This window comes from Suncus etruscus, chromosome X, assembly GCF_024139225.1.
Source record: "Suncus etruscus isolate mSunEtr1 chromosome X, mSunEtr1.pri.cur, whole genome shotgun sequence".
NCBI classification, from domain to species: domain Eukaryota; kingdom Metazoa; phylum Chordata; class Mammalia; order Eulipotyphla; family Soricidae; genus Suncus; species Suncus etruscus.
The window spans coordinates 102631696-102642494 of record NC_064868.1 but is presented as its reverse complement, the minus strand read 5'-3'; the positions used below and the strand labels follow the sequence as shown (position 1 = coordinate 102642494).

General features: G+C 35.4%; 1 non-coding gene across 1 annotated transcript; it reads left to right on the top strand.

Annotated features, from left to right (window-relative positions):
- Positions 1-2761: 2761 nt before the first annotated feature.
- On the top strand, positions 2762-2920 carry LOC125999966 (U1 spliceosomal RNA). Its single transcript, XR_007492386.1, has one exon. It is a non-coding gene; the product is annotated as a U1 spliceosomal RNA (small nuclear RNA).
- The last annotated feature ends 7879 nt before the right edge of the window (positions 2921-10799 follow it).

The window sequence follows — 10799 nt, the reverse complement described above, 5'->3', positions numbered from 1 at the left end:
TGCAACTCAGTTTTCTAGATGTAATTTCCAATTATTACCTCCATGTGTAGTACAGTCAAGCTCCAATTGAACTACAGATCTTTAGCGATGGAATATATTAACCAGTAGGAAATAATTTCTTTTAATTCTGAATGCATTGTTTTAAGACTAAAGTATATTGATGAAAAAAAAAACATTGAAGTTCCAGTGCTTCCCATGAGCACCATACCATAACATTTGAATAAACTCAAATGAATGACAATCTGCATTTGAATTTAACTTCTGCCATTTCTTAACAATGGTTCTTTTCTTTACGTATAACTTTCTGAGACTTAGTTTTCCTAATCTGTAAACTGGACGTAGTAATAATGACCACAAAGTCCTACCAAATTTGAAGGGAATTCTCATGTCCCTTTCATGTATGTTTTTTTCTGTACTGCTTCTAAGAGCCATACTCTGACTTTAGCAGACTGTTGAAGGAACAACAAGAAGAAGGCTGTGGGGCCAAACCCTGAGCAGCAGCTGCAGTGGGCCTGCCTCACAGCTGCTATTCAAGCTCTTGGGAACATTGCACTGTTAACCCTTTAGTTCTAGTTTTTCAGAACCCTATAAATTATTTATAGCCTTTTAATTTCTTGGTTTCCGTATAACCAGCCCAGATTAGTCCTTCTGCTCCATTTTTACGGCCATCTAATTTCAATCTGACCACTGATTTGGCACAACATTTTCACCAGGTAACAGATGAAAATAATTTCTTAGGCTTTTTATATCTTTTTCTCTTACAAGTTTATATATTTTAATTAACACAGTATTTACCAAAAGGGGGGGGATACTGTCTCATGGGAGGTGCATGAATTATACTGGGCTGATATTGCTTTGGGTGGAAACTGAGGGGGGGGCTATTTCCTGGTTTTATTTTTCATTTAAAAAGTTGGATTTCTGGGGGGGGCGCTGAATGAATTTTAATTTTTGTAAAGGGTGTTGTAGACCAAATAACTATGGAGAACTATCTAAAAGTAAGAGTAAGACATCTATTCTTTTGGACATTCAGATTCTATTCTTGAGAGCTCGTCTTGCATGCCTTAATTTAGAGACTGTGTCACAGCCTTGCCTCACATAAGCCTGTGAGCAAGTGAAAAACCCCAGGGCACTTTCACACCAACTGCTGTCATGAAAAATAATCCTGTATATGTGAGGCTGATGTTCTGTATCTTGAGGGATAACTATGAAATCATTCATTTTCACTCATCTTTCTCTCATCCTGCTAAGTATCATGATTCTATTACCCACCTTTTCGGCTTCCACCTGTGTGTACCCAGACTTGAGTCATCTAATTATTTGAGCATATTATATGCAATTTTATCCATTTATTTGTAGGAAAATGCATGTAACTTAAAACTGACCATTTTAACTATTTCAGTGCGCACAATTCAATGACCAGTAGTAACTGTTTTGGGTCACAGACTGCTCGGGGCTGAAACAACTTTGTTCAGTGCTATTACCAATGTTTTATGATGAAATAGTATCAAATATATAGACAAGTATGACAAATGCTCATAGTACTCATACAATATTTCATGTAGTCACTCTTTGCTAATTACCATCTTTACTTCCACTCTTTATGTATATATAGGTAGATATATAGATATAGCTTTATGATTATAAACTGACTATCCCCCAATTTTTCTTTTGCTTAAATTCTAATGTATAATGCACTAGATGGTGAGGTCTTTTAAGTGATGCGGTCCTGAAGGGGGAGTTGCCATGAGTGAAATTTTGTTTCCTTATAAAAAGAGATTGAAGAGGGGCCGGAGAGGTGGCAGTAGAGGTAAGGTGTCTGCCATGCAAGCGCTACCGTAGGAATGACCGCGGTTCGATCCCCCAGTGTCCCATATAGTCCCCCCAAGCCAGGAGCGATTTCTGAGAGCATAGTTGGGAGTAACCCCTTAGCGTCAAATGGGTGTGGCCCAAAAAACAAAAAAAAAGAGAGAGAGAGAGAGAGAGAGATTGAAGAATTTGCCTTTTTCATCAATTCCCTTTTACATGAGTATACAATGAGAATTTAGTCATTTACAAACCAGAGAGAGGGCAAGATGGTTCTCAATAGTACTCACACATGTTGTGACCCTGATCTTGGACTTCTAATTCTATCTTACTACAGCTATAGGTTCAAATTGAAATTGAATAATTTGGAGACCACGGTTAAAGATTTACATAGTTAATAGTTTTATTTGCTTTGGGAAGACAGCAATTTACTTTTATTTTTCTTAAGAAGTGGTGGCTGTTTTTGGGCCATTACCAGCTGTGCTCAGGACTTAGTCCTGGCTCTGCACTCAGGAATCTCTCCTGGCCGGTCTCCAGGAATCATATGAGGTTCTGGACATTGAACCTGGATCAGCTGTGCAAGAGGCAATCACCCTATCTGCTGTATTTTATCTTTGGAATAAACAATTTGTATTTTTAAACATGTCACTGCTAAATTTATTTCATCCAGACTATTGAAATAGCTCTTTGGTCCTCCAGGATCTGTTTATTTTTTGGTCTTCCTGGAGCTCTGATAAAACCTTTATATTATCAAAATAATATTTTAGAGTATTGATGCTTATTTTTAATTAAATAATTTTTTTTCGCAAGAATTAAATAATTTTTTTATTTAGGCACCATAGTTACAGAAATATTCATAACTGGGTTACAGTCATAGAATGTACACTACCCTTCACCAGTCTGATTGTCCTAGCACCAATCTTTTTCAACCTATATGCATGTTAAAAATACCAACTGGATACTTACCTGGCAGGGGAGATATGATCACGAAGGTAATTTCCTCAGGGCGAGGCTCATCCAATGCACTCCTGATGTGCTGACCCCTGCAATTTCTCCAAATGTGGGAAATTAGACTGCATAATTTGTGGTAGTGGGGGCCTGCATTTGCCCTCTCTCTAAAACACTGGAGCCTAAATTATAGTACAGTTCTTGAACTGCATACAGTAAATCTGGGTTCAATTTCTGGCATCCCATATGGTCCACCAACGAGCATGGTCAGGTGGGAACCTGGAGCCAGGAGTAAGCACTGAGCACCACTCAGTGTAGGCTGCAAACAAGAAAAAATTTAAAACAGCTCAAAATCGACTACACCACAGAACAATCAATCTCAAGAGTAGGGTTTGGGCATTCATGTATTTGAATACATGAATACAGCCAGATGATTTTGATGCAACATGAGTAATGACAAGCACAAATATAGAGTAATTATGCCTTTCCTATTTGTATGGCTGCAGTGATTTCCATGATTTGGGCTGTAATTTATTTCTGAATACTTTTCATAAATATATAAATAGGCTTCATACTTATATTAAATGCACTTCATACTTTTCTAGCTTTATATATCCTGTACGCCTTCATGGAAAAGCCATCTTTCTTATCTGTCTTTTGAATTAGTGTTTATACTTCAAAACTGAAGTAATACACCATTTAAAGAGTTTTCAATTGCTTTAACTATCACTGGCAAAAAAATTAATTATTGCTGTAATAAGGAATTAATTAATTATAAACATTTATTTACATATATTTCTACTCAGTTGTGAGTTATTATGAAAATATTTAACTCTATATTCTCACATTTGTTTGAGGGGGTCACACTTAGAGATACTCAGGGATTAATTGTGGTTCTGCATTCTGGAATCCTTCCTGGTGGAACTTGTAAGACTATATATGGAATGCCAGAGATCAAACACAGGTCAATTTTGTGCAAGGCAAATTACCTACCTACTTTACAATCCTTCAGCCACCATTATATATTATCAAAGTTAACTAATAGATCTGCGATACAGTAGGATTTCAGTACTTTTTCATGGATTGAGATAGATAATAAATTAATTAACCTAAAATATGTCTTAACTATGATGGTTACTAAAGGGAGAGGAAAGGGAGGCTAATAGAACGAATAAATTGATCGTTGTGTTAGTGTTCTGGCACTGAAACTTTTATATAGAGTGTGGTGATAATTTTACACATATATTAATGTGAAACTCTGAAGAATTTGTGATATATACATACAATGGTATGTGTTATGAATAAATTCATAACATAATTAAGCAATATACATATACACAACAAATAAATCTATAAGAAAATGGAAATCATGTAGTTTGATTCAACATGGATGGAACTGTGGGTATTAGTATCGTGAAATAAATCAGAGGTACAGGACAAATATCGATTGATCTCACTCACCTGTTGTATATAGAAGAACAAAGTAAGTGATGGACAGTATAGCACATTTGGCATTGAATTATAAAGTATATTACTAAGCAATATAGATAGATTAGAGGTTGTACATATAGGGCAGTAAAGAGTCTTGGGCACTTTGGTGGTGGTTGGGTGCAATAACTTTGTACATCAACATTATAAACTTTGATATTATTATAGCCATTTCACTTAAACTGTAATATATTTTTGAAAAAGAACTGTTCAATATTTTTAAGTTTCAACTTTTCTAAGGTCAAAAATATGAAGAATATTCAAAATAAGGCATTTTGTTGAAAACATTGAGTGAATATCTGTCCTTGAGAGGAAGGGATTTTGTCTGGAGAAAACTAGGCTGGGTTAGGAAGGATAACTAATTCCATATAGATAGGCAGCCAAGAACAGGCTGTGGCCAAAGTGTTGATGGATGACAGCTGGAAATATGGCTTGTGAACCAACTAAAAATGACACATCAATGTGAGCTGCAAACTAAATCATTGAGACTCCAAAGGCTTTTGTTCACTTTAAAATCTCACTCTACATGTGCATGTAATCTAAACACTCTGAATTGATATAGCACTTTACCAGTTTATATTTGACAAATTCACATACATAATTTCATGTAAACTTACAAATAGCCTTATAATGAGGGTATAATACCCTTACTTTAGGATTAATGATGAAGTCAAAAAATTAGTAGCTAGCTTACTCTCAGATCATTGTTGAGGGACTAACAAGGGAAAATACTCCACAAAATATTTGAGAGAAAAGAAAACCCCCCAAAAAATAAAAAAGAAAGAAAATTAGGACCAGAAATATAGTACAAGAGTTAAGGCACTTCTCTTGCATGTAGTTGACCTCAGTACAATTCCACAAGCACTGCATAAGTCCCCAGAGCACAATCAGGAAGGATACCAAAAAACACAGCAAGGAGTTAGCCTTGGGCTCTGGCAGATGTGGTCCATAAGAAACAAAATTAAAATAAATATGAAAGTTAAATAAATAAATACACGGAGGCTGAAGAGATACTACAGTGGGCATGGTACTTACTTTGCATGTAGCTAACCCAGGTTTTATCCATGGCAGCTAACTGATAAGGTCTCCTGAGCTCAAGGATGATACTTGAGCATACAGTCAGGACTAAGCCCTGAGCCCTTCTGGGTGTAGAAGGAAGGAAGGGAGGAAGGGAGGGAGGAAGGGAAGGAGGGAAGGAAGGAGGAAAGTCATTAACTACAATTTAAGGTTTTGTTGTGTGATCTATTAACTTCAAGTCTATTAATATTTTCTCATTTGTAATAGAGATATTAAGCCATTGAAAGGAATAATACTGATTTTGGAGTAATAGCTCTCTACAAGCTGCAAATCTGTTTATATTTAATATCAATGATAGACGATACTAATATACAGTGTTCAAAAATGGCAAACCTGAGTTACGAAAGTTTTTGTAATTTGACCAAAGGTCTATTCAAGTTATGGAAAAGACTCTAAAACAGTGCCATTTATATCATAACATATATAATTGTTTTTTACATGTTGGTAAAAACTAATAAAATATGGATTTGTCAGGTGGTACAGCAAGTACAGTGCCTTGCCTTGCATATGGCTGGCCTGGTTCAATCATATGGTCTCCTGAGGACTGCCAGGAGAATTCCTAAGTGCAGAACCAGGAGTAACAACCTGAGCATTGCAAAGCGTGTCACTAAAACAAAAATGAATGAAATTGTTTTGTGCAAGGATTATTTTGGATGTCTATTATCTTTTAATGACAGTGTGACACAAAGTTAGGAAAAGAAGACATTTGTTCATAGGGTATCTGAAATAATTGTGAACATTAACATGGAGAAAAAGTGGAACTTTAGTTAAGGTATTAATACAATATCCACTACTAGATATAAAATGCAGAAAATTCAAGAAAAGATTGACAATGTAAATAAAAGTCCTGAAGAGAGCAGCATCTGCTGGAGAGTCAGCAAAGGATCCAAGACTTGTGGATTCTATATTGCTACCATCTAAGAAATGCTTGAAATTCACCGGTTCTTCGATATTTCTTAGATGTCTCAGAAAGTTTGAGGAAGACACTCTGCTTCTGAGATTTTTTTGGTTTGGGTAGGTTGCATTCCTGGATACTAAACATCAACTGGGAACTTTTCTGATAAAAGGAAATTGAATTTTCTGATTGCTGAACTGTGTTATGAAAGGGAGCAAGTAACTGATTATCATCAGCTCCCAGCAGAGCCCCATTGGCACAACATTGAGAAGTGGTAAATAGACCTTGAGATAAGAACAAGAGAAGAAATGAAAAATGAGATAAGCAGGCTTTCAAAAAAAAAGACATGAAACAGGTATCTTATTGAAAAAGTAATACATGTACTTCATATGAAAAGTTTCATAGTCTACAAAGGGTATAACCATGAAAGCCAGTATAACTCCACAAAGACAAAGATATATACAGATATGATTTTTTAGTCAAATGAATGCCATGTACTTAATGGTAAGCATTTTTCTTGGATCTCAGCAAATTAAAGTGGTAAATTACTATAATTGGACACTTTAATTTCTTTTTTGTTTTTCTTTATTAAAAATAGTTTTCATTTGGGGCTGAAGCAGTGATTCAGCTGTAGGGCATTTGCCTTGCACATGGCTGAACTAGGACAGTCCTCGGTTCAATCCCCGCCCCCCCCCCGCGGGTGTCCCATATGGTCCCCCAAGCTAGGAGTGATTTCTGAGCACCTAGCCAGGAGTAAACCCTGAGCATCACTGGGTGTGGACCAAAAACCAAATAATAATAATAATAATAATAATAATAATAATAATAATAAAATAATAATAATAAATAATTTTATTTGAGATTCTATGGTTTGCAATATTATCAACAATGGCTTCTCATGCACAATTCCAATACTCATCCATCACTAGTAGATTCCAAAACTCACCTACTCTTTCAAGGACCTCAAGGCCCCACCATCCCAAGCACTCCCCACTACAAGTGTATAAATCACTTCTTCCATTATGTTGCCTTTGGCCATATGTTGCCACCTCACTGAGTATCTTTAAGTCTCACATATGAGAGAGATGATTTGTTATCTGTTCCTTTCCTTCTGACTGAATTTACTCAGCACGATACCCTCTAGATCCATCATTGTTGCCGCAAATATCATGGTTTTGTTCTTTATTAAAGCTGCATATTATTCCATTGTGAATACCACAATATCTTGGTACATTCATCTGTAGTTGTACATTTGGATTGTTCCCATACCTTGGCTATTGTATTAAGATATGTTTTATTTCTTAAATTGAATTCTATTTCAACATATCTACACTAATTTATCCCATCCTGCTAATAATGAACATTCAACTTGATCCCAAGTTTTTATTGATGCAAGCAATACTGCAATGTTTTTTATAATTTGGATCAGATTTGCTGGAGTTCAGTGTTTATGACTGGTTCTGCACCCGTGGATCACTCATGGTGTGGGGATTGTAAACTATCTGGGTGCTGAGGATCTAACCAGGTGTCTATTATATCCAAGATAATACATCCAATATATACATCTTATTACATCCAAGCATCCTGACCTCTGTGCTCTCTCTCATCCATAATGAACATATTTAGGTAAATAGTTACATTCTTATTAAAATATTTTTATAAAATAAAAATTTAAATAGAATTTTTGAATCACTGATAAATTAGCAATTCTTGGTTTTATAGATTTTCAAAATTTTGCATACCGAAAAAGAGTAAAACAATTTATAACTCAACTATGAAGTGTGAAATGTCTATCTCTATCCTTAAAATACTAGATACTATTTATTTTTAATTATTATTGTAATTATCACTTTAATCCATATGTTTAAGATTGATATAATTTGACACCATTTTATATTTTTGTGACTGTGACCTTATTCATTTTTATTTCCATTATTTTGATATTTTACCCATAATTTATAAGGTATCTTGCATATTAAATAGCTGTCTTGTGTTAATTTGGTGTTCTTTTTCATTTTGTATTTATTTGGGTTTTTTGGGGGGTGGCACACTTAGTGGTACCCAGGGGTTATTCCTGACTCTGTGCTCAGAAATCACTCCAGGTAGGCTCGGGGGACCATATGGGATGCTGGGGATCAAACCCAGGTAGACTACATGCATGCAAAGTAAATGCCCTGACCCCTGGTTTGATGCTCTGAAGATAATTTTCTAAATTGCTTTTTTAAGTATGATTGCTTTATTTTCATAAACTGCTACAACAATTCAAAGTATTTTATATTTAGATATTTTACCTTTATTTTTTGTATTTTGAATCTTTTTAGAAAGACCTTTTCGACTTTAAGATTTTATATACAATCTTAATTGTATATAAAGTGTTACGGTTCTTGATACAGAGGTCTGATTTTATCACCCAGGACGGAGCAGAAGTTTTCCAAACACCACAAAAGCACCACCGGGAGAGTAAATGAACCTGAACGAAGTCTATAGTTAATCCCATGACAATATACTCCAAGGGTGGAGAAACCCCATATCTCTTAGGCCAAGTGAATTCCTTTTCAGATGACCCCAATATTTACTGTGCCAGTGCAGGAGGGGGAAAAAAAGCAAAAAGCACAAAACATTTTTATTTTTTATATATTATTTTTATATTATTATATTATTATTTTTATATATTATATATTTCATATTATATATATTTTATATATTTATATTTTTATATATTATTTTTATCTTCATTTATTATTATTATTTTTTTTATTTTTATTTACCTATCTACTTTTTGTCGATTTCTTTGTTTTGGTGTAGTTATTGAAGTTGTTCTCCCCATTTATACTTATTTTTTTCTCTTCTTTTCTTTCTTTATGTGCTCTGCCATGTTTCTTATCTCAAGACCATGGTTTTTTGGGTGGTGCTTATGGTTATTATTGGAGTCCTCACTGGATATTTGACACTTCTTTTTGTACTGGTGGAGTGTTTCACCTTCTTTTTCTCCTCCGTCTCTCATACCGATGATGAGAGCCTCTAGAAGGATTCCGCCCATTTTCGGCGCATTAGACTTTTACCCCAGTTTATTACTTTTCTCTTCTTCAAATGAAACCACATAACTTGAACTAGTTAGTCCTGCCTCCCAGAGGGGGAAATAAGGGAGACACCAAGACCAAACAGGTGCAAGACTACTAAGTAGTAAGCTAAGTACGAAGGGGATCACATTTTCTAGCAGCCCCGGGGGTGAGGGAGGAGGATATGGGAGGTAGGACAAAAACGGAGGTGTAGGGAGGACAAATAGGTGATGGGAATCCCCCCCTGATTTTATGTAAATATGTACCTAAAATATTATTGTCAACAATATGTAAGCCACTATGATAAAAATAAAAATTATATTAAAAAAAAGTACAACCCACTTGACCAGTGCAACCTTCCTAACAACAATGCCCCAATCTCCCTTCACCCTATGTCTCAAACATTCTCTTAACAATGCTTTGCAGTGCTATTTACAATAGCCAGACGGACTCTGGAAACAACCAAGATGCCTTTCAATCGATAAATGACTAAAGAAACTGTGATACATATACACATGGAATACTATGCAGCCATCAGGGAAAAATGAAGTCATGAAATTTTCCTATATATGTATGGACATGGAATCTATTATGCTGAGTGAAATAAGTCAGAGAGAGATAGACACATAATAGTCTCACTTATCTAAGGGTTTTAAGAAAAAGTAAAGTCATTATTGTAATAATGTCCAGAGACAATAGAGATGAGGGCCAGAAGGACTGGCTCACAATATGAAGCTCACTTCAAAGAGTGGAGAGTGCAGTTAGGGAAATAGCTACACTAATAACCAGTATGGCAATGTTAATGAGTAAGAGAAGTAGAGTGCCTGTCTCGAATACAGGCAGGGGTGGAGGGAGAGAACGGGGGGGGGGGGTATTATTGGTGGTGGGAATGTTGCACTGGTGAAGGAGGGGTTTCTGTTTATGAGTGAAACCTAACTACAATCATCCTCATAATCATGAACTTAAAAAATTTATAAAAAATAAGAATGGTGGGCCCGGAGAGATAGCACAGTGGCGCTTGCCTTGCAAGCAGCCGATCCAGGACCAAAGGTGGTTGGTTCGAATCCCGGTGTCCCATATGGTCCCCGTGCCTGCCAGGAGCTATTTCTGAGCAGACAGCCAGGAGTAACCCTTGAGCAACGCTGGGTGTGGCCCAAAAAAACAAAAAAAATAAATAAATAAGAATGGTATCCTTTCTTCATTGTTTTTTGTTATAATTTGGTTATAAATACACGTGTGATTTGTTTATGCTTGTCTTTGTACTATCTTTTTTCCCTGCACTAATTTGTTTTAAATACTGAAGTTTTGTTAATATTTGTTCAGCTTTGGGTTTTCTTCTCAAAATTGTTTTAGCTAACAGAAATATTTTGATATGTCATCTGAAGCCTCTGCTCATTTGCTATTTTTGTAAAATAATGCATTAGATATATTGATAAGGATTGAAATGACTTTGTATTTAAGTTTTTCTACTATTAACAAATATATAACATTACCAAGTATATTAAAATAAATACCACTTATTTAAAAAA